Consider the following 24,311-nt stretch of genomic DNA (forward strand, 5'->3'; position numbering starts at 1 on the left):
TTAAGGAGGAGGGAACAGTACCAGATGAGAGGCAGGTTGAAAAGGTGAGCAAGGTAGGAGCAGGCATCAAGAGAGAGGTACCTGAGAAGGTGAGAGGGAATGGGGTCAAGTGGGCAGGTGGTAGGTGGAGAGGAAAATAGGAGGGCTTGAACTTCATTCACAGTAGTGAGGAAAAGGCAGATAGGGTGCATAAAAGTAGTATCCTCGCCAATTCTAAATATACTCAGGGGTTAAACTGGGGCAGAGCTGCGTTCCGTCACTTCTATTTGGAGATGGAAACAGTTCCCCTCCTCCACCCCACCTAACCCCGACGCCACAGGGAGGCTCCATTTGCCGGGCTCCCAATGAAATTTTGTTACCAGTGGGTGCCCGGCTCCCTCCCCGTATCGGCAGCCAGATGTTGGAGCTCACTCATAAGCTCCGACTTCCGGGAACCACTGTGTGCAGTGCACTATGGGAGAGGCATCATGATGTCCCATAGTTCAGACTGAGGTGCAGCCAAGGGGACCAGACGGCAGCGGACGTGGGAGCGGGGCTTAAGGTATGTATTCATTTTTTTGTTGTTGTTGTGTAAGCGGCTTCACAATAGGGGACATTACTACAGGGTGCATTACTCAGGAGGCACTACTACTGGAGGCATTACTCAGGGGGTACTACTTCTGGGGGCATTACTCAGGGGACATTACTATTGAGGGCATTACTCAGGGGGCATTACTAGGGGCACTACTACTGGGGACATTACTATTGGGGGCATTACTTAGGTGGCAGTACTACTGGGACCATTACTAAAGAGGGACATTACTATTGGGGCACTACTACTGGGGGCACTACAACAGGGGGCATGACTACTAGGGGCACTACTATTTGGGGCACTATTACAGGGGGTTTACTAATGGGAGCATTGCATAAGGGGGGCTCTGCATAAGGTACACCACTGCTGTGCGCTCTGCATAAGGGGCACTACCACTGTGGGCACTGCATAAAGGGCACTACTACTGAGGGCACTGCACAAGGTGCACTACAACTACTGTGGGCTCTGCATAAGGGGGACTACCACTGTGGGCACTGCATAAGGGGCGCTACCACTACTGTGGGCTCTGCATAAGGGGCACTACCACTGTGGGCACTGAATAAGGGGCACTACCACTACTGGGGGCACTGCATAAGGGGCACTACCACTACTGTGCACTGCATAAGGGGCACTACTGTGGACTTTGCATAAGAAAGATTTAGGGTGGTAGTTAGAGAGAGGGTCTAGTGAGGGTTCTTTGAGGATGGATGAGACTGAACATGTTTAAGGAGGAGGGAACAGTACCAGATGAGAGGCAGGTTGAAAAGGTGAGCAAGGTAGGAGCAGGCATCAAGAGAGAGATACCGGAGAATGTGAGAGGGAATGGTGTCAAGTGGGCAGGTGGTAGGTGGAGAGTAAGATAGGAGGGCTTGAACTTCATTCACAGTAGTGAGGAAAAGGCAGATAGGGTGCATAAAAGTAGTATCCTCGCCAATCATCGATATACTCAGGGGTTAAAGTGGGCCGGACGGGGTGGAACTGTGTTCCACAACTTCTATTTGGAGACAGAAACAGTTTTGCCTCCTCCGACTAACTTAACCCTAGTGCCGCAGGGAGGCTCCATTTGCTGGGCACCCACTGAGATTTTGTTACCAGCGGGTGCCTGGCTCCCTATCCTGCAGCGGCAGCCAGAGGCTGGAGCTCATTCATGGGTCTCGCTGTGTGCAGTGCACTATGGGAGAGGCTTCATGACATCTCTCCCATAGTTCAAACTGAGGAGCAGCCAGGGGGACCAGATGACAGGGGACATGGGAGTGGGGCTTAAGGTAATTATTAGTTTTTTTGTTGTTGTTGTGTAAGCAGCTTCACAATAGGGAATGTTACTACAGGGGGCATTACTCAGGGGGCACTACTATTGGTGGCATTACTCAAGGGCATTACTAGGGGCACTACTACTGGGGGCATTACTATTGGGGGCATTTCTTAGGTGGCACTACTGCTGGGGGCATTACTAAAGAGGGGCATTACTATTTGGGGCAATACTACTGGGGGCACTACAACAGAGGGCATTACTACTAGGGGCACTACTATTGGGGGCACTATTACATGGGGATTACTAATGGGGACTATTGATTCCTAACAGTCGCTAGTCGCTATTTAGTGCTGCAAGTCACTTAAGAAAGAATTCCTTTCCAGTCCAATCGTGTGGTTCCAAAGCACAAAAAGTTATTTATGTAAAAAAGTAACATGATGTAAGATATAACAATTAGCATAAAAAGCAATGAAAATAGTACAGCCCGATACATACGCATGTGCACTGGTCCCAATATACAGTCATCAATCCAGAAGTCTGTGGTCGCAAGAAGATATGTGTACACTGAGGTCAGGACACAGCCTATATACCTTACAGGTTTCAGAGTTAACAATCGGACAAATTGACAGGTCCTCATTGGTTCTTGCTTCTGGTCAATCTGGTCATTGGTTAGTTCATACGGTGTCATCAGGGGTATGGCTCATTCTTCCAACAGTCACATTGTATAGCTTCCTGCCAAAGAATTGGTTAATACTGGCTACAACACTGCATACAAGTAAAACACATTCTATTCAATAACTCCCTATCATCCATAACTAGCGGACGCATGATGCGATTTCTTTGCTGATTGAAACGGATGTCTGCAAATAAACAGGGATTTAGTATGATACCAAACATGACATGTCCACTGTATTCTGAACCTTAGATCTCATTTAAGTACATATTACAACATAATTATTAGCTAACAATACCTTTAATAACTCTGGTTGTTAACTATAATGTGTGGGAACCATTTTATACCGTATGTATGCGTTTTCATATGTGCGTCTGTATATTGAAATATCAAATGTGCATAGGTATATATGTGAATATGCATATGAGTGTCTATGTGTACGTATGTGACTATACATACGATCATCTATGTGTATGTATATATATATATGTGTGTGTGTGTTATGTGCGTCAGTGTATGTGTGTGATGGATTTGCATTTGTGCGCATTGGATAGTGCGACACAAAGTAGCGTCCTCGTAACACGTCATCCGACCATAGATGACTATATTGTCAGATAATAATTGTAAGCGATCATATCCAATTATTTGACTTTGACAGTCCACCCTTTGATAGCAAACATAAAACTGTCACATTCTATTCTTAACCTCTTTTAGTCATGCATAATAAATTAGTATTCAATATTATTAACGGTATGACACAGTTTGGTCATTGAACCGTCAATAATGCATTTCAGGAAAGGGTGAAACAACCCTTATATGCCATCTGTGGATCTATAGGGGACCATTGGTAGGATGTGGGACCTCATCAAACCTATAAAAGAAGTTTGGGGGGAATTGAGACTACATTATCTATGATGTTTAGTAGAACATTTATAATACATTTTATTATACATGACCAAGCCTATTCACATGTTATTATCTGATGGTACATTCAATTTCAAGATTGTAATACAGTTCTTTATCGACTTTAGTACCTATACCACCACCACTCACCACTTTTCATTTTCATGGTTTACCTTGGTGGTATGTTTTCCACATTATACCACAGTAAGAACACATCTGACACATAAACCAATTACTAAAATGACAACCAGTATAAGAATAAGGAGCTTACCTATACTAGTAACCATCTCCTGTACCCACTCTCCCAGACTGGTGAACCATTTGACAGGGTTTAACCATGAGAACCATTTCTCTACCTTTACCTCAGTCTCATACAAGGAAGTATTATGGTCCTTCCGAAATTCCCACTTCAGTTGTAGGATTTCATCCATTTTCCGGTCAATCACGTCTTTGGGGTCACTAGTATTATTGGTGATGTACGTGCAACACTTGACACCAAATTGGGTGGCCAAAGTCACACAATATCCACCAGTAATAGCTGTCAGATAGTTTAACGTTAGCCTATGTTGTACCAATTCCTTTTTATACACCTGTAGCTCCTTACCCGTATACCTGAAAGTGTCATCATACATCTTGGTGATGTTGTTTATTAATTTAGCCAGGTCTTGGATATATCTCAAATTTAAAGTTCCCCGAGTGATCCTGGTGGGATCTAATGCTACCAAAATTTGGAAGCCAGTTGTTTCACTAATCAACTGTGTGGCTATATGTTCTTCACCAGGGATCATATTTCTCTTGTCATGATGCTCATACTGCGTGTGTATGTATGGAGGTGGTCCGGTTTTATGGATACCAATCATTTCATCATCTGTAAGGGTCATGATTTCTGGTTCCACCCTTCCAAGATAACATAAACCTTCAGAGTTCAGAGGGAGCCACTTGTACGCTTTCCTTCCACAAACATCATCTGGGAGAACGTAAGGAATAGAATGCATCATTATCATTGAACACATTATTTTGACAAAGAATCCTGCCCCTCTTTCCCCCATTTGACTGGTACACGTTTCTGGTTGTATAATATTTGCACAGTACCCTAATGATACTCTGCCAACCGTTACTTTGTCGTAACTACGTGTGTACCTATACCAGAAGTATCTCCCATTTGCAATAATTCTGCGTAAAAGTTCAGAATTGATTATCAGCTCTGTGTGAATAGGTCATTATCTGATTGTTCCAGATCACTTCCCAACTTCCTGGTTTTCTGAAATTTGTGAGATTTAAGCATACCAGGGATCTATCTACATGGTACTGGTGGAGCTTAAGACTAGGGGGTCTAGATATATTATATTTCTTGTCCACCAATCTTCCCCCATGTAATTCAAGTACCTCTGCTAACTTTAATGGGTATGGCACTAATCCCGAATTACTCTGTCCTTGGGGTACTTGTGAACACACCCAACATTCTGTTTTGTTTAGAACCTTACCAACTAAGGAATGGTAATCCTCTAAAGGATGCCCGCCCAAATACAGATTAATCTTGGACTGGCATTGTTGGATGCATTTCTCATCAACTAGGGATCCACAGTACTCACAAATACAGTATTCCTCAGACAATAACCCCTCACACTGTCTCCGAGTTACATGGCTAACAGATCTCTTAACAATCCCCAAACTGAATTTGACCATAGGTTGCCCTGATCATTTTATTGCTCTCTCCTCCGACTACACTCCATCGACATCACTATTGGCCTCCCTCTCCGTCATCTGTCCTGCGTCACATAAATAAGACATCCTGAAACAAATAAGCAAGAGAAGATCCCACAGATTGCCACTCCATTGCTGGAATAGTAATCTGCATGTGTCTCCGGCTCAGGTGTTTTCACTGCAGTCTTTAGTTCTCCCGGAACAGGCTCGCAATTGACATATCCACATTGTCTATCTTGACTCCGCCTTGTATCCCCTTCGGGTGGTTGACCTTTCTGCAGTGAGTGGAATGGACCCAGGTATCTCTTTCTGCTACTTTCAAAGATGTGGTACTTGTCATCAACACCTGGTAAAGACCTTCCCACCGGTCTGTCAAACAACCTGAGCGTAAGAAATTTCGGATCATAACATATTCTCCAGGTTCAACATCATGACAGTTTGTTTCTGGCATATCAGTTAACAACATTTCCAGTTTCTGTTGCTGTTGTTTCAGTTGTCTACTCATTTTTATAAGATATTGCACAGTAACCTCATGATTACGCTTCAAATTATTCTGTGGACTTATAATCAAATGAGGTTGCCTTCTAAACAGTATCTCAAAGGGGGACAGATCAAGAGGGAGTGGTTCTGTTTCTGTGGAGGACGAGTGGTAAGGCTTCTGGCCATCCTAATCCAGTTTCAGCCATGATCTTACTCAGTTTATTCTTAATAGTACCGTTCACTCTCTCCACCTTTGCACTGGCTTGCGGTCAGTAGGGGGTGTGAAGTCTACTATTGATTCCCATAAGCTTACACATGTTCTGGAAAACATCACCAGTGAGATGAGTACCCCTATCACTTTCTATGATTCTAGGGATACCGTATCTGCATACAAACTCCTGAACAATCTTCTTAGCTGTAAAAACATATACATACTTGAGATTCCTGCAAAGTGGTAATTGAATGAAGTCAATTTGTATTACTTGAAAAGGCCCGTCTGTCTGAGGGATATGGGATGGCTTGGTGGGTATTGTCTTCCCGACATTTTTCCTCAAACAAGTCAGACAGGACATTGCTCTCTTTCCAGCTTGAGAAGAAAAGCCTGGTGCACACCAATATGCCCTGACCAACTTGCACATACCGTCTTTTCCCAGGTGAGTCAGACCATGCACTGCCTCAGCCAAGCTTGGGTAGTATGCATTGGGAGCAACAGGCCTACCTTGTCCAGAGGACTCCTAACCACATCCCCTTGATCTCCAGACCACCTTTTCCTGTAGGGAACACAAATCTTGCATTTCAATTAATTTCTGCGTGTCTATTGTCTGGAAGACTATCACTTTGTTAGTTGTTATGTTTATGCGTAACCCTGCTGCCCATTTGACAGCTTCATCTGCTCCGTTATTGCCCAATGACACCAGATCTTCTTCGCATGTGTGGGCTTTGCATTTGATGACAGCTACTGCCTTTGGTAGCTGGATTGCTGCCAGAAGTCCTTTCATGTGTTGTGAATGTGCTACTGGTGTGCCTGCTGCTGTCATAAAGTTCCTAAGACACCAAAGAGCCACAAAATCATGTACTACCCTGAAGGCGTACCTAGAGTCAGTGTATATATTAGCTGATTTTTTTTTTAATCTTACAATTTTTATTGAGTTTTCAAAACACACCCAAACAAAATAACAAAAGGTACAATAAGCTAATAATAACAGCAGGTATAAAATATATAACACATAATAGTGCTCTGATTAAATACTACAGATATGAATAGCATAAATTCAGGTAAATAATAGAAACAAAGGGCCTGATTCAGACCCGGACGCAAGTGGCCGTTCGCACGTATGGCGTACGAGCGGGAAAATGTAAATTAAACCGTTCGCTCGTATTTTCGTCCGCAGCTAATCTTCCGCCCCATAGTCTCCCAACCCCTCCTCTAGCTAGCGAACGTTCGAAATAGCGACCGTCCGTCTCCTCTTTGGTTGCAGGGAACGCTCGCACAAGTCAATTCCGGAAGTGGCCTTGTCAGTTTTCGATTGCCTGCTATTTCATTCTGCCCACATATTTGAATCGATTAATAGCAATCAGTATATTCATTAGCTTAATTGGTATTCACATCTTTGCAATCCGTTTTTTTTTACAATGTCAATAAACTTTATTATTGTTCGTGTGTGTCATTCCTTCCGCAGAATACGTACGTTTGTACCAAGGGGATGGTTTTTCTAATTTTAAAGTTTGTTTGCATGCTACTATTGTTTTGCGTTAGTTTATATGCAGATTTTTCATCTTTATTAATAATATTTAGCTTACGCATGTCACTGCATCAAGCCTATCATAATTCACATTATATTTGTGAGAGTGTAGGTCACATGACTCATACAATAACCAATACAATGCGTTCTGTTATTTTTCAAAGTACATTAGCCAATCAAATTTGTTCTTGGACCTTTATTAAAACTGTTTTTTGTGGAAAAAATCATTGCCATCATGAGAGCCGCAGCATTTACTCGCAGAGAACTCCTGGTCCTCACAGATGTGATGGACCGGAGAATCACAGATCATCCGGCCCCCATCACAAACCTACGCAAGCGGCTCGCCTATGCGGAGGTGCGGCGCCGGCTGCGTAATTTGGGCTTCCGCCGCAATATCGGCCAGCTCGAGAGGCGCTGGTCCGATCTCCACCGCAGGTCCCCACGCCTTTTGGCCAATTTGCGTCATTTTTTTTACATTTTAAATGTAAGCATACCTGCGTGTGCATGTTTTCCGTATAGCCCTGTTTCTTTATTTAGGACATTCCTGCGTGTGCATGTTTTCCGTATAGCCCTGTTTCTTTATTTAGGACATTCCTGCGTCTGCATGTTTTCCGTATAGCCCTGTTTCTTTATTTAGGACATTCCTGCGTGTGCATGTTTTCCGTTTAGCGGTATTTTTTAAAAAAAAATATTTTTGTGTAAATTTTTTAAACAACCAAAAAAAACCAGAAACTGAAAAAATTTCATACATCATTTAGGGGCTGAGTGCATACTACGACGTCTACTACGGCAACGACGTCGGCCTCGTCCCCTATCCCCCACTCCCAGCCAAACCTCCTCTCCCCAACCTTCCCCAAATTCCCCCTCCACCCCAGACCAGACAGAGCGTGATGCCCCTCCCTCTCCTAATATTTCCATCCCTCAAAAATCACCCTCCCCTCCACCCCCCCTCTCTTTTCATCACCCTCCACCCACCCCTCTTTTTTTCCTCCCCCTCCACACCAAGTCAAATAACCCCTCCACCATCAGACCAGCACTGGCCCTCCTCAGAGGAGGACGATGTCGGGGCTACAGGACCAGTCGTCATTCTGACCGGTATGTTTCCCTTTTAAACTATGTTTGCTTTTGCATTTTTAGGTTTTTGGGTGATGTTATCCTTTTGCCTGTGCATTTCCAATTTTTTAAGTATTTCTCATGTTTTGGATATATATCTTTGCCAAACAATGTCTAGGATGTTTTCCCCTTACACATATCACACATGTCCAAACACTCATACTTGTGTCTTTCTTGTTTACGGTACCAACAAATGTAGTTTTTGGGCGTACTTCTCCCTTTTTTTTTTTGTATTTTTATGTGTAATTTTTAACATTTTTATTTAGACAATATTTGCGTTTGCCATTACTTTTTTTTTTTTTATATTTCTCTCTTTTTAAAGTATATTCTGCTTTTTAAGTTGTTTGGTAACATATAAATTAAGCTGTCATTTTAGTAATCCACACATTTTTTTAACCCACAGAGGACCAGAGGCGGATGCAAGAATTTGCAAATGGCTTGCAGAGGCTGAGGGGCCATGTCATAGGCATGCTCGTGGTCCTGGATCAGATGTCGCCGCTCCTGCGCCAGTAGTTTTTTTTTTGGGCCACCCTGAAAATGTTTTCTAAAATAAAAAAAAATTGGTTTTATTAAAGTCTCATTCCTTGTCTGTAAATATTAGATTGTTTAACCTTACATAAGTCGACTATTGGAGCATGTTTTTTTAAGTAATGTAAATTAGATTGTAGAAAGCTCAAGTAAGTATGTAATCTGGCACATTAAGCACCTAACAATACCAATAGGTTTGCAGAATTACCAGCAAAATTTTTTTTTTTTTTGGTGGGTAATGTAAATATTAAATCAAACCTGCTTAGATTAGAAAACATACTGATTCACCATAATACCTTTGGTGTTTGTTTTTAGCCACAAAGCATGGTAAAATACTTTACAATTTAACACATTACAGGATTAGCCATTAAGCAAGTTTGCCTTTTTTGGACCAGGTTACACTTACTTGTAATTTACCAAGGAAATGTTTTTTTAACGATAACCAATAATTTATTCCACACAAAAAAAAACACAAAGTGAATTGTCACAATCAATACACACAGTGAAAACACTCTCAAAAATACAGCCAACACCAAAAATAACAAAATAACAACAACAATCAAGAACTGGTTGAAGAAGTAGCATGCCAACATGCTTCCACAAATGAGGTGAAGAAATAATTGTTCAAGAAGTTATATCCAATGTGGCCACATGAAGTAAATTTTTTAGGATCAGGTAGTAGGCATCGTTTTTTCGGTTATTTTTATGGAATAAAAGACATTAAAAAAAAAAATTAAAATTGGCCATTAAAATCTTACATGTCTACATTGTGTCAATTAACTACATTTTTAACAATAATTACCTAAAATATCTGGCCACCACATCATTGCGTATGGCCCCCCCACATACTGACCTCCGACCAACCTCGGGGGGGCCATCCTCAGACAAGGCATCCTCTGGCTGCATTGGGACACCACTCCATATGGCAATGTTGTAAAATATCCCACACAGGACCACAATTTTAGAAACCATAGCCGGCAAATACATGAGCTCGCCACCAGAGTGGTGGAGGCATCTGAATCGGCCTTTTAAAAGGCCGATACAGTGCTCCACCACCTGCCTGGTGGCTGTAAGTGTGGAATTATACTCACTTTGTGGCCCTGGTGTGGGAGCCAAATAAGGAGTGAGCAGCCAGGGCGTGCAAGGGTAACCACTGTCTCCTGTGAAAAAACAAACATCAGGACCATTGTGTAACAAGCTTTGCATTGCTTGCCACAGAAGGTGTCAACTTACCCAGAAGCCATGCATCACCAGCTTGTAGGTTGTCTAATTTGTGACAAATCCCTGATTGCCGGATGACGAAGGAATCATGTGCACTCCCCGGGAATTTTGCATTCAGGGACAGGATCTGGAGGGAGGCATCACATACCACCATTACATTCAGTGAATTAAATTGTTTGCGGTTCCTAAAAATAGCCTCCAGCCTTGCTGGAGGCTCAAGTGGTATGTGAGCACCATCCACAACCCCTATGATGTGTGGGAAGCCAGCTATTTGGTAAAAATTGGCCTTCGCCACACTAAGGGAACCCATATCCAATGGCATTGTAATAAAATGATGGAGGTGTTTAAAACTGGCCTCCATCACTGCCCTCAGGATCCTTGAAAAGGAGGATTGGGAGATTCTGGCAACTATTCCCACAGTGGTTTGAAAGGATCCTGAGGCACAGAAATGTAACACCGACATTAATTGCGTAAGTGGTGGTATTGCTGTAGGACTGACAATTTGCCGTTCAAGATCACTCTCTATTAATGAGAGAGTGTCTAGGATGATTTGGGGAGGAAGATGGTAACGTCTTAATACCTCATCATCTGGCATTCCAAAAAGGGTGACACGTGTTCTATATATCTGGGGCCTTGCATGCCTACGAGGCCTACGCTTGGGACGAAGTTGAGGTTGGTCGGGTTCTGGAACCAAGGCCAATATAATTCGCCCAACATCAACCTGAAATGGTAAGCCAGGTAGTTATTGTTTTAGACAAATGTGTAAAGAAAAATATACTTATCTTTTCTAAGAAATCCAAAGATGCTTACAGGTCTGGGACGGGTCATGTGCTGAACCACCTACATTTAAAAAGTAGAAAATATATATTTAGAATAATTTAATAAACTATGATTGTAATCACATTTCTGGGCTGAAAAATAGAGAAGGGAGGACACATTAGTTTTGAAAATATTACGCCACATTTCCAGGGGTATTCAATATGGGAGCGTTAACATCTTTTTTGCGTTAATTTCGGAGGTAAGACGTCATTATGACCGTTTTTACTTTTACACCCTATTCAATATCAAAGACATCGCGTTTTTGAAAAGTCTTTGTTAAAAAACGGTGATAAGTTTTCACCATTGAATAGGTGGCCTAAAAAAGTGCAGAATTGGTGTTTAAGGGTGCAGGTTAAAAAAAAAGAGCCTGCACCCCTGGGACTGACATTTAAACCAAAAATGTGTCCAAAAAAGGTTAAAACCAAAATAGGGACACCCAAAAAAAATTTCTTAAAATTTGGGGTGAAAACAATAAAAAAGGGGATAAATTCTTACACAATATGGAAATAGGTTCAGGGCTATTCTGCAAGTATGCAGCAGGTGCCCAAATGGTGATTTTAAAAAAAATTACTTTAGGGACATCAAAATATGGTAGCCCCCATTTTTAGGTTCACCAAATTTGATGGGACCACTTAAAAAATGTGAAAAAATAACCTAAGTGCTCTTCTGCATCACTTCTTCAATGTTGGTAGTTAACGTTTCATATCGGATTATTTTTCTGCATTAAGTCTGGTGCACGCTCCCGCTTATACCGGTATTCAATAGAAAATTAACGAAAACGGGAAACTTCGAAATTGGATTGGCTTAAAGTTACACTTTAAAAACGTAAGAGCCCCCCTAAAGTTGAAAAAACATGGGTGAACACTATGGGTACCCCCGTTTTAGGCTTTAATTGAAAGTGGGGAATTTAAAGAGCCGCAGCAGGTGTTTTGTTACCAACATTGAAGAAGTGATGCAGATGAGCACTTAGGTTATTTTTTTCTTTTTTTTAAGTGGTCCCATCAAATTTGGGGTACATGAAAATGGTTACTAGCATGTTTTGATGTCCCTAAAGTAAGTTTATAAAAATTCAGCTTTTGTGCACCTGCCGCTATAATTCTATTCTAGAAAACACCTGCCGCATACTTGCAGAATAGCCCTGAACCTATTTCCCTATTGTTAAAAATGTTTTATTTTTTTGGGGCAACACAATTTTTAAGTAAAATTTTTGGGATGTCCCTTTTTATTGTTAAATAAATTTTGCTACACATTTTTTTAAAAAATGACATTCTCAGGGGTGCAGGCTATTTTTTAAAAGCATGCACCCCATAACCCCAATTCTGCACTTTTTTACGACACCTATTCAATGGTGAAAACTTATCACCGTTTTTTAACAAAGATTTTTCAAAACTGCGATAAGTCTTTGATATTGAATAGGGTGGAAAAGTAAAATCGGCGATAATGACGTCATAATTACGAATTTAAACAAAAATCGATGTTATCACACCCATAGTGAATACCCCTGTTAGTGTTAAGACATGATTTAACACCAAAAAATTCAAAACACATTAGTTCGCAAAATAGTACGCTACTTTTACAGTTCTATCAAGACACATTAGTTCGCAATATAGAACGCTACTTTTACAGTTCTATCAAGACACATTACTTCGCAAAATAGTACGCTACGTTTACAGTTCTAAAAAGACACATTAGTTCGCAAAATAGTTTGCTACTTTTACAGTTCTATCAAGACACATTAGTTCGCAAAATAGTACGCTACTTTTACAGTTCTATCAAGACACATTACTTCGCAAAATAGTACGCTACATTTAGTGGTAAGACATGATTGTTCACAGAAAATAAACAACATTACTTTGCCAAAAATATGCTAAGAACAACACACCTAATTTGAAAAATCATGAAAACAAAACACTTACCAAAAACACACAAATATCCCAAAGTTCAAAAACTTCACGGGGGCAAGGCCAAAATAACTGTAAAGCCAAAAAAAAAAAATTAGAAACATTTAAAAACTATTTACTCATATTTTTTACGGTGGGTTTTTAAAATACTTACTCAAAAAATCAGAAAAAAATAGGCAAACAATAAAAAAAATAACCAACGGAAAATAAATAAGCTAGAAAAAAAAAAAAAAACTGAAAATGTCCTCCTTCTACTCAGTAAACCGCAAATCCACAAAACCACTCCAATGCCAAACCTCCAACAAACAACATGCCACATCGACTCCAGTCACACCAAGCCATAAATAGTCTTTATTTTGCCGCTTAAATTACGGACGGACAATAGGAGCGCACAAACAATGATGCGGCCGAATAATGCTGACGCATGTATAAAAACGTCACTGAAAACCCAAATCAGTCTGCTGTAGTGAGACCTGAAAGTCAAAAATGGCTACAGAGCAGCAAAGCACTGGCCAAGAGGCGCCAGGTAAGTATTTTTCTTTTTTGGGCTAAAGGATTATGTTGAACCTAAATTTTAGGAAAATTTTACATTATAAATTTTATTTCCAAATTAAAAAAAGGTGTTGAGGATGTCATGGAAGAGGCTGCTGGGCCTAGTAGGCCAACTAAACAAAGCACAAAAAAAAAGACAGCCACAATTCACAAGAAAGGAGATGGAGGTTTTGGTCCAAATGTGCAATGACAACCTGCCACAGGCAGCAAGGAATAAGGGTGCAAGCCAGAAATGGAAAATGTGGGATGACATAGCCAGTGCTGTCAATAGGGTGGGTGATTTTTAACGTGCAACCCAGGAGGTCAAACGCCGGTACGGACAAACTACATTTTATTAAAAAGTGTTTACAGGTCCAAATACTGCAGGAATAATGTCAACTTTTGAACCCACAGATGGAGCGACTTCAAATATCGGCTGAAGCAAAAACTGGCTGATAGGGCTAGGCATGCAGGGGGGACAGGTGGGGGTCCCACCCCTGTGTCACTGGAGCTCAACGATTTGGAGGAGATGGCCCAGGGGTGTGTGCAGGATGAGGAGGCGTTTGGTGTGTCGAACATGGATACCGACATGCCAGACTTTGTGGCTCCTCATGTTGCCTCAGGTAAGTGTAGTAATGTTAATAACTCAGAAATGTGTTTGGGACAATATCTAGATTCTAATGTTACTCTTTTCTCTTTTTTCTCACAGAGACACAGGCGGATGAGTCTGCTCCAGAGGGGAGCTTTGGCCGCAGAACTTCTGCTGGCTCTGCAGGGGAGGAAGCAGTAGATCCGGCTGGGGACCCTGTGGCAGACAGTCCATGGCAATGCCCCTCGCAGGCAGTGGCCCTCCTCACTGATCTCAATATTAAAACGGATCAGCACACTGAGATTCTTCTGAGGCTGGACGCCAGTCTGCTATGGGTGGCGGAGGCCCTGGAGCAAAGTGCTGCGGCCAACGTGACCATTGGTAAGGCCCTGGCGGAAAATACTGGGGCCAATGTCTGTATAGCAAATGCCCTGGAGCAGCTCATTCGCCAGCAGATGTTGGAGCCGGCCTCCTTTCCTGGCGGAACATCAGGACCCTCCACCTCTGGCACAACAACAGCCATCCCTCCAAATGTGCCTAGCCCTATGCCTAGTCCAGAGGCTCCAACATCTGCCTCTGGCCAGGCCAGCCGAAGGACCTCCCGGACCCGTTCAGGCTCCCTCCCTACCCCGGCCAAACGGGCCAAAAGGCGATGAAAGCACTGGCTAATTTTCCCACAATCCTTATTTGTGTTTGCCCCATATTCCTTAATGGCCAAAACCTCCCTCTCCTTTCTTGTGAATTGTTTTTAAATTTTGTTTGTTTGTTTGTGGTTTAAAAATGCCACTTTTTTTGTTTGTGCGTTTCTAAAAATTTTTTTTTTTTTTTTTTTCTATATTTACCTATAATTTATTTTGGAAAAAACACACAAAAAAAATAAAAAAAGGTTGAAAATATGAACAAATATATTGTTAATTCATTCAAAAACTTGTTAAAAGGTAATCCCACAAACAAAATTACAAACAATACAACGGAAATGTAAACATTATTTTTTTCAAAAAAAGCAAGGGTTAAAAACCATTTAAGAGTTTTAATTAACACTTATCAAAAAACAAAAGGATGATTGTTTTGTTGGCCCCTAAAAAAAACTAAAAAAAACAAACATGCCTACAATATTGTTGGCCGAAAAAAAGTAATAAACGAATTTATGAAAAACACGCAAATTTTAAAGACATTTGTAAGCTAATTGATTGTATACCCCAGAAATTAGCAGCTGAGTAGTTCACCTGCTTACGGTTTTTGGCTAATAAAAAAAGGCTATTTGCTAAACACCTTACAAGCATTTTTGCAATTCAAAAGTGATTGTTTATGAGGCCTCAATTGATAAATCGGGAGACCATCAATGAGCCACGGGAGGAACGAAGAAACCATCGTCATTGTGGTAGAGAATACCAGACCACAAGCTGAGCGAGCAGTTTGAATGGAAAGTTGATCAGACAGTGACGTAACACTTTTTCCATTCACATTGGCCGTTCGCTTCAGATAATTTATGTACGCCCAAAAAACGCCTCGCCACGACCTGCGTTTTCCCATCTCCACCCCCGTCACCGCCCCAAAACGGACAGTTCTGTCAATCACATTTGATATGTCACTTCCTGTTCGCTATTCGAAGAACGACTGAAAAAATTATCGCAATCAGCCATACGCACATGTGCACTGTATTACCGACGCATGCGTGGTTTTACAACATCGGATGACTATGAGCGTACGGCCGCTTACGAGCGGCTCTGAATGAGGGCCATAGATCCTAGCCATCTCAAATTGTGCGGATGTTGCCCATAGGCGCCATCTGAGCCCACACGGACTAGAAGCTATCTAGGATAAATTATATAAACAGACATATTGTCTAAACATTATATAATCTACACAAATATCCCAACAGACTAAAATGCAAAAACAAAAACCATTCCATGCCTGCCAACATATCTAAATGACACAAATATATACAAAGTACCTATCCCCCAAAAATCCCAAAACAAACCACCCTTAAACCCCCCACCCAGTATGACCGAACCCCAATCTAGGTATACCTGGATTCCCTATGCCCTTAACCCGTTACTAACTAACCTAATCTATCTATCAAAATATCTAAAACCCCCCCACCCCCCTCCCTACTGAAAATAATAAAACAGGGGCAAAAAACTGGATGGCCCTAAGCTAGTGGAGACCGACCCCAGCCCACAAGGCATGAAAAATAAATTAAATCAAAAACAGATCCTTCGCTCCTCGACATAAAGACAGAAACAGAAATATAAAGATCACATATATATCAGGATTAAATCCCCTGTCACCTCCCAGCCTAAATACAAACAAAATAATATTTAAGTATATATATTCATATAAACATATATAAATTGTACAGGATAAATAATAATTGGCAGGGGCATTAGACTTAAATAACTAAACAGTAGTCATAACCTGGCTCCCAGATATCTAAAAAGGAATGAAATTCCTCAGCTTATTGAAATTAAATATGGTACTTTTGTGGCATGAAAAATATAAACATTTAAAGAATCAGGATATATACTTGTATATCGGTGCGGAAAATGGAAAATCAAATAGATACGGCATCAAAAATATAACAAATACATTAGACTAAGGAGTACTAATCAGGCCAAGCCTCAGGTTCTGGTAAAATATTAAAAGCAAAAGGAGCTTTGGACCAACCCACCCAAACACATGCAAAAGAGTACATATATTGCTGGATTGTTGGAATCAGGATCTTCAGCATAGCGTATATGGCAAAAAGATGGGCTTTTTGGAGAGGCGTCACAGGCTCAGAGGGCCCATAAGCTGCTAATTCTACGGTCTGGGATTTAGTTGCAACCTCAATAGAGGATATATCCATATATTGAGCCTGAAAAGCTGAATACAATTCAGAATGTTCAGGGATCAGGAAAAAGTCAATCTTGGAAGAAAATGCAAGTACTGAGGAGGACAACTCCAGGAGCTGGTTGGTTACTGACAAAGTGGGGTCGCCATATACAGAAATCGAAGGAGAAGTTGGAGAAACAGCGAGGTACCGAACACTGTCGGCAAATGGTATCCGAGTCATCCCGCTCCACGGTTTGATGGTGTTCAGGCAGCCATTAACAGAGGCATTACTTTTCCCCACGTCATGATCACAAGCCACCTTTTCGGCTATCTGAGAAACGATGTGCGGGAAGCCATAATGTGAAAGAAGCAACTCAGAATGTAGATTCATCACCCATGCCACAAGCCTCTCCTCTGAGCTGGCAATAGCTGTAAGGAGAAGTTCCGTGATAGGATGCAAGGGCATAGCCGCCTCAGCAGCTGAACGTAATAACAATAATATATTATAACAGGAAGTTCATGTAAAATATGGTATCGTTGTGGGTAAGCTGTAATATCAGGCAGCATGTGCAGGGAGGCAGACTGTAACGTGAGCTATGAGTCATAGAACTGTGCAGAGAGAAATAATCTAGCACAACAATAAGTACAACTGCACCTGCACTCCAGGATATACAGGATAGTAGCAGAAGGTCCACCCTCAGTCCGCAGGCCTTTAATGATTCAGAGGAGCACTATAGGATCATCTACCTCCCCAACAACTCAAGGCACAAACCGGCGGAGATTCGCTCTTATCAAAGGAAGCAGGAACAGCAGCACACTCTGAAGCCAACCACAAGATGGCGGCTGGGCCCACACTTCGCAGATCAACAGGACCCCACAGACAACCGCAGAGCGTCTTCCACCTTCCCACTAGTCCAGGACACAGACCAGGATGACAGGGAACTCAGTGCCCGAGCCAGGAGCTGCAGCAGCCACCTGAGTGGAATCCAAGATGGCGCCCGTGGTGATGAGACGCTGCAGAAGGAGACATCCAAAGCACAGCCACCAGAAAGAACAGGCTACCCAATGGGTTCCAGGAGCATGGAGAGGTAAATATCCAGCTATGTGCCAAACTAGGAGTCCAGTCAGAGGGTGCAGGATGCTATTAACGGATATTTGGGCCCAGGAGCTGTAAAATCAGCCTCCTTCTCCTAGCTCGTCCAGGCCACGTCCCCATATATTAGCTGAATTACCTTCTGCCAACTCACATGCTCTCCTTAATGTCACCAGTTCAGCCACCTGGGTTGAGTAAGGTGGACCAAGTGGTTCAGCTTCTACAACATCCTCATCATTTACAACAGCATAACCTGTGCATAATTCTCCTATGTCTGTCTGCCTATGACAACTCCCATCCATGTAAAACATCAAATCTACATCTTCTAATGGTGTGTCACGTACAGTCAGGTGCATAAATATTGGGACATTGACAGAATTTTCATATTTTGGCCTCTATTCACCACCACAATGGCTTTGAAATGAAATAAACAAGATGTGCTTTAACTGCAGACTTTCAGATTTAATTTGAGGGTAATTATATCCAAATCAGGTGAACGGTGTAGGAATTACAATGGTTTCTATATGTGCCTCCCACTTTTTAAGGGGCCAAAAGTAATGGGACAAACTAAACAATCCTAAATCTAACTTTCACTTTTTAATACTTTGTTGCAAATCCTTTGCAGGCAATTACAGCCTGAAGTCTGGAACGCATAGACATCACCAGATGCTGGGTTTCATCCCTGGTGATGCTCTGCCAGGCCTCTACTGCAAATGTCTTCAGTTCCTGCTTGTTCTTGGAGCATTTTCCCTTCAGTTTTGTCTTCATCAAGTGAAATGCATGCTCAATCGGATTCAGGTCAGGGGATTGACTTGGCCATTGCATAACATTCCACTTTTTAGCCTTAAAAAACTCTTTGGTTGCTTTTGCAATATGCTTCGGGCCATTGTCCATCTGCACTGTGAAGCGCCGTCCAATGAGTTCTGAAGCATTTGACTGAATATGAGCATATAATATTGCCCGAAACACTTCAGAAATCATTCTGCTGCTTTTGTCAGCAGTCACATCGCCATGACACATGACACCATGCCCACGCCATCACACTACCACCACCATGCTTCACTGATGAGGTGGTATGTTTTGGATCATGAGCAGTTCCTTTCCTTCTCCATACTCTTCTCTTCCCATCACTCTGGTACAAGTTGATCTTTGTCTCATCTGTCCATAGGATGTTGTTCCAGAACTGTAATGGCTTTTTTAGATGTTGTTTGGCAAACTGTAATCTGGTCTTCCTGTTTTTGAGGCTCACCAATGGTTTACATCTTGTGGTGAACCCTCTATATTCACTCTTGTGAAGTCTTCTCTTGATTGTTGACTTTGACACATATAGACCTACCTCCTGGAGAGTGTTATTGATTTGGCCAACTGTTGTGAAGGGGTTTTTCTTCACCAGGTAAATATTTTTTCTGTCATCCACCACAGTTGTTTTCCGTGGTCTTCCAGGTCTTTTGGTGTTGCTGTGCTCTCCGATGCATTCTTTCTTTTTAAGAATGTTCCAAACAGTTGATTTGGCCACACCTAATGTTTTTGCTAAATCTCTGATGGGTTTGTTTTGATTTTTCAGCCTAATTATGGCTTGCTTCACTGATAGTGACAGCTCTTTGGATCTCATATTGAGAGTCGACAGCAACTAATTCCAAATGCAAATGTCACACCTAGAATCAACTCCAGACCTTTTACCTGCTTAATTGATAATGAAATAATGAGGGAATAGCCCACACCTGTCCATGAAATAGCTTTTGAGTTGATAGTCCCATTACTTTTGGCCCCTTAAAAAGTGGGAGGCACATATAGAAACCATTGTAATTCCTACACTGTTCACCTGATTTGAATGTAATTACCATCAAATTAAATCTGAAAGTCTGCAGTTAAAGCACATCTTGGTTGTTTCATTTCAAAGCCATTGTGGTGGTGAATAGAGGCCAAAATATGAAAATTCTGTCAATGTCCCAATATTTATGCACCTGACTGTATGTCTGGTCTTGCAGTAAAGGTCTGGTTCAAATATTCCATACAATCATGTGTGTCAGTATAGCTGCAAAACTCACTTTCACCCAGAGACTCACCTTCCTCCACCCTTTGTGCATCTCGAGGCACATAAGGTAAGTATGTTGCTGGATTTAATGTATTGTACCATATAATGGTAAAATTTGCAGGGGCCACTAGAGCTAGTTCCCATTTTGTGAACGTTGCTGATGAGCCATGTCTGGTTTGGGCAGAATTTAACAAAGCAAATACTGCATGCGGTGTACAGACAGTTGTATCATGCCCTAATACTATATCCTTGCTCTTATTTATCAGCAGAGCAGTTGCAGCTACACTTCTTAAACATGTTGGGAGTGATCTTGCCACAGTGTCCAATTGTGCACTGCAGTATGCTACAGGTCTGCTAGCATCACCATGTTTCTGTGTGAGGACACCTGCCGTGCAGCCAGCAGCTTCCATACAATATAACTCAAAAGGTTTTTCATAATCTGGTATTCCCAAGGCAGGTGCTCTTGTAAGACTATCCATAAGGTTCAGGAAAGCCTGCTCTGTCTCCTCGTGTGTGACACGGTCGGGTTTTGAGGATGAAACTACTGTAAGTCCTGCAATGGCAATGCCAAAATAGAGAAACCTGGGATCCATATCCTGCAGTATCCACACATGCCCAAGAAGGTACGGATTTGCTGCTGGTTTTGCGGCATGGTCTGTATGGCCTGAATTCTGTCCATTGTCAAGTGTCTTGTCCCCTGGGTTAGACAGTGTCCCAAGCATTTAACCTTAGTCTGGCATGGCTGTAATTTGTCCTTTACAACCTTGTGCCCTGTTTGTGATAGATGAAGCAACAACAGTTTAGTATTATTTAAACATTACATAAATGAATCAGAGCACAACAACAAATCATCTACATATTGAATGAGGACAGACCCATTGCTTGATTGAAAAGATTGCAAACAGTCGTGTAAGGCCTGAGTGAAAATACTGTGGCTATATATGAAACCCTGGGGAAATCGTGTCCATGTATATTGTACCCCTCTGTAGGAGAATGCAAATAGATATTGATAGTCACGATGAAGAGGAACAGAGAAGAAAGCAGAACATAGATCAATGACAGTGAAGTGGGTTGCAGACGGTGGAATCTGCATGTGGATGACAGCTGGATTGGGCACTACGGGGAATTGGCTTTCAACAACCTTGTTAACCCCCCTAAGATCCTATACTAATCTATAGCCCCTTCCCCCAGCCTTCTTCACTGGAAAAATGGGACTATTGGCTGGACTAGCTGTACGAATTAAAATCCCTTGTTGCAGTAACCTCTCAATTATGGGATACATCCCTAGCTCCACCTCTGGCTTTAATGGGTACTGAGGGATTTTTGGAGCTTGCCTACCACTCTTCAAGTTAACCATTACACGAGCTACATTTGCCATCAATCCAGTGTCCTATCTATCCTTGGTCCAGAGGGAACATGGTATTTGCACTAACATTTCTTTTACATGAGATGTACTTTGTTCTAGTACACCAGAGTGCAACATTAACCTTTGTGGTTCATCCAATATATCCTGTACCTCATGCGCAACCTTCTCCGTTATATCTAGGTATATACCATCAGGGGTACAGTATATGACACATCCCATTTTTCATAGCAAATCCCTTCCCAGCAGATTAGTAGGAGCCGCCGCTGCCAGGAGAAAGGAATGCTTGGTTTGCAGTGGCCCAATAGTAACTTCTGCAGATCTGGTTAGAGGGTACTGCTGTACCCTCCCTGCTACTCCCATTGCTTTAGTGGTTTTGTTGGTAACCTGTACATTAAATGGAGAATTTATCATGGATCTGGTCGCCCCTGTATCTACAAGAAAAGTGTGTTTAGTACCAGATATATCAACTGCCATTGTAGGTTCTTCCCTAGTATTCTCAGTTAACCTGACTGGCTGTAGACTACAGGTGCGACCTGACCCCTATCACTGACTATCATCCCCCAGCAGAGCATTTGTGGTCACTATGTGAGAGGGTAACTGTTGGAACTTTCCTGAATCCTGCGAGTTCCCTCTCTGAGTGTATCTAGGTGTTCCCTTCTTAGGTGGCCCCAAATTTCTTGATTTACAGTCCCTCTTCATGTGTCCTTCTTTATTACAGTTAAAACACCTTACTGTATAACTTCGTTGCTGGTATGTGTTGTAAGGTTGTGCATGTATGCATGATCCCTCTAGAGCCTGAATGGTTACTGTCATTAACCACTCACTCTGTGTCTCTTTCTTCCGGCCAATGTTCTTGTCATGTACTATGGCAGACTCTCTAAGTGCACCTAGAGTAAATCCTCTCCAGTTAGGTAGAGAGGTTTGCACCCTGGTCTTAAGATTATCTTTGAGACCATCCATTAGTACCATAACAGCTACCTCCCTGTGGTGTACATCATCCTTTATATCTGCTATCCCTGTGTACTGGGTTATTGCTAGCAGCGCTCGGGCAAAATAATCTGCTGCAGATTCACTATCCTTTTGCTTTGATAGTGAAAATTTCACTCCAGTTCACTACCACTGGGAAATATATAGCCAACTGTGTATTTATTCGCTTTATATTTACCTGGTTATCCTCATCTGTTAAGGATTCATCCTCCTCCAATACACAATCCTTAATAAACTTTTGTAGATCAGTATTGGAAGAAAGACAGGCCGTTAACACCACTTGCCAATCTTTATTAGTTGGCTCATGAGCATTACCTAGATCTTTAACAAATTTCTGGCATTTGGATAACTCTTTCCTAGGATCTGGGAAGTCTGACATAATTGAATGCAATTCTGCTCTCGTCCATGGACAGTGAATTGCTACATTCCTGATAGGAACTATACCATCTTTGTCTGGTTTCCCATTGGGGACTGCTATTGTACGGACAGGATGCATACTTACCACATCACTATGTTCAGGAATTGCTGGACTTACTGTTTCGGTACTAAGAATGTTCCCTCTCCTACTATGCTCTCCACTACTCTCACCAATTTCAGCTGCTGCCCCTGCTGGTTGGATCGCTGCCTTTCCTGTGGAACATCTAGCAAATTAACAGCTTGGGAAATGGCTGAAATTACAGTGGGTTCATCATCTTCTATAATATCATTTTCCTTGAGGTGACTTAAAACAGGATATAAATTACTTGTTATGATTTTTTTATTTTTGGTATCAGCTTTACTTCCACCTGTGGCCGCATAGGGTGGCGCAGGTGTGCAGGCACTCTCTTCTTTATGCGCGATGATGCTACCTTGCAGCATGGGTATGCTAGCTGGCGGCATGCTGTGGTCAAGCTGAGTGAGGAGAGGGAGATGGCCCAGCATAGGAGGAGGATGAGGTCCTGCTGGACCAAGGATTGGCTGCTGGAGAGGGAGAGTCAATCCTATATGGCCATGCTGATGGAGATGAGGGAGAACAATCCAGACAACTACTGCAACTTCCTGCAGATGGATTTCACCACCTTTCAGGAATTGCTGCATCTGGTGACCCCCTATATCCGGAAGCAGGACACCAAATTTCGATTGGCCATCACAGCCGAGGAGGGGCTCGTGGCTATGCTGAAGTACCTGGCTACGGGACGCTCCTTTGAGGACCTAAAGTTTGGGACCTGCAACTCGGCTAAATCTTTGGGATGCATTATCCCGGAGTTGTGCAAGGCTACCGTGAATGTGCTGCAGTTCCCTTATTGTAAGGTAAGATAACACACACACCACACTTTATTTATTGTCAAACCAGAAAAATGTTTTATTATAAGTTTCTCTAGTTTGCTAGTTATGTGAAACATTAGATTCAAAAATAATACTTATGTGAAACTGAAATACTTATGTGAAAATCAGATATATTTAGATATAAAGATGGCTAAAATGTTAAAAGTATCACTAAGTTTCCCAATCCCTGTTAAGTATGGTGAGGAATGAGCTTTGGTGTTTGCGGCCCAAATTTCAGGGGCGCAAACACATGCTGAAAGTACAAAATCAGTGGGCCCGGCCCCACTGACATGCACTTCCAGCATGTGTTCCTAGCCGCCTGAGAGTCTGGAACACAAACACCATGCTGCATTCAACAACATACTTACCAGGGAGTATGAAACGTCATTAATACCAAAAAAATTAGTAAAATGCTTTGGGAAACACATAACAATTAAGAGAAATCTTCATTGTTCTCATTTATTTCACGTAATACTGTCAAACAATTGGGTGGTGAGGGTGTAGAAGTTGTTTGGTAGGATGCGGCGGATGGAGTTATATTTTCATAGGAGGAGGTATCTGGGGGAGTCTGATGGTAGGTGGAGGTGGGTAGGGGAAGAGGTTGGTAGGAGGAGGTGGGGGGCCCAGTTGTTTGGATGGAGGAGGTGGTTTGGGGAGTCTGATGGTAGGTGGAGGTGGGTGGGG

General features: G+C 42.1%; 1 pseudogene; it reads right to left on the reverse strand.

Moving 5' to 3' along the window:
* Positions 1–21,878: 21,878 nt before the first annotated feature.
* LOC148474234 (uncharacterized) lies at positions 21,879–22,818 on the reverse strand (annotated as a pseudogene).
* Positions 22,819–24,311: the final 1,493 nt, after the last annotated feature.

The sequence above is a fragment of the Taudactylus pleione genome, unplaced genomic scaffold (assembly GCF_031769625.1).
Source record: "Taudactylus pleione unplaced genomic scaffold, aTauple2 ptg000864l, whole genome shotgun sequence".
Taxonomy (NCBI): domain Eukaryota; kingdom Metazoa; phylum Chordata; class Amphibia; order Anura; family Myobatrachidae; genus Taudactylus; species Taudactylus pleione.